We start from the raw sequence: 432 nt of genomic DNA, 5'->3' as shown, positions 1-432 counted from the left end.
AAGAATCTTTGCAAAGTTTGTATGAATAAATTTTTCCCAATATTTCAATATTTATGAAAGAATGGACTTTTTGTACCAACCATGTTTTCTACAATAATAATAATAATAATAATAATAATAATAAAAAACAATGAAAAGATTCAGAATGTATTCATTCCTGACAAGTCTCTAATTACAATATAATATTGCTTGTACAAAATAAAGGTTTAGATACAACTTTGTCATGGCTGGAAAAGAATAACAATTTAAACTCGTACCACAAAAAAAAATAAATAAAATAAAAAATAAAATAAATACAGCATAAAGATTGCTAAAGATATTTGTGAACATTTTTAAATATTTCTTAGTATCACGTTGACAAATTTTTGTTTTCATTTCACATGAAAAAATATTTAGTATTCCTTTGTCTTAAAATATTAATATAACTACAAC

Source organism: Penaeus japonicus, unplaced genomic scaffold (assembly GCF_977035675.1).
Source record: "Penaeus japonicus unplaced genomic scaffold, GWHDUDI00000001_assembly GWHDUDI00000041, whole genome shotgun sequence".
NCBI classification, from domain to species: domain Eukaryota; kingdom Metazoa; phylum Arthropoda; class Malacostraca; order Decapoda; family Penaeidae; genus Penaeus; species Penaeus japonicus.
The sequence above is the reverse complement of the archived record's forward strand: the minus strand, read 5'-3'. Positions refer to the sequence as shown.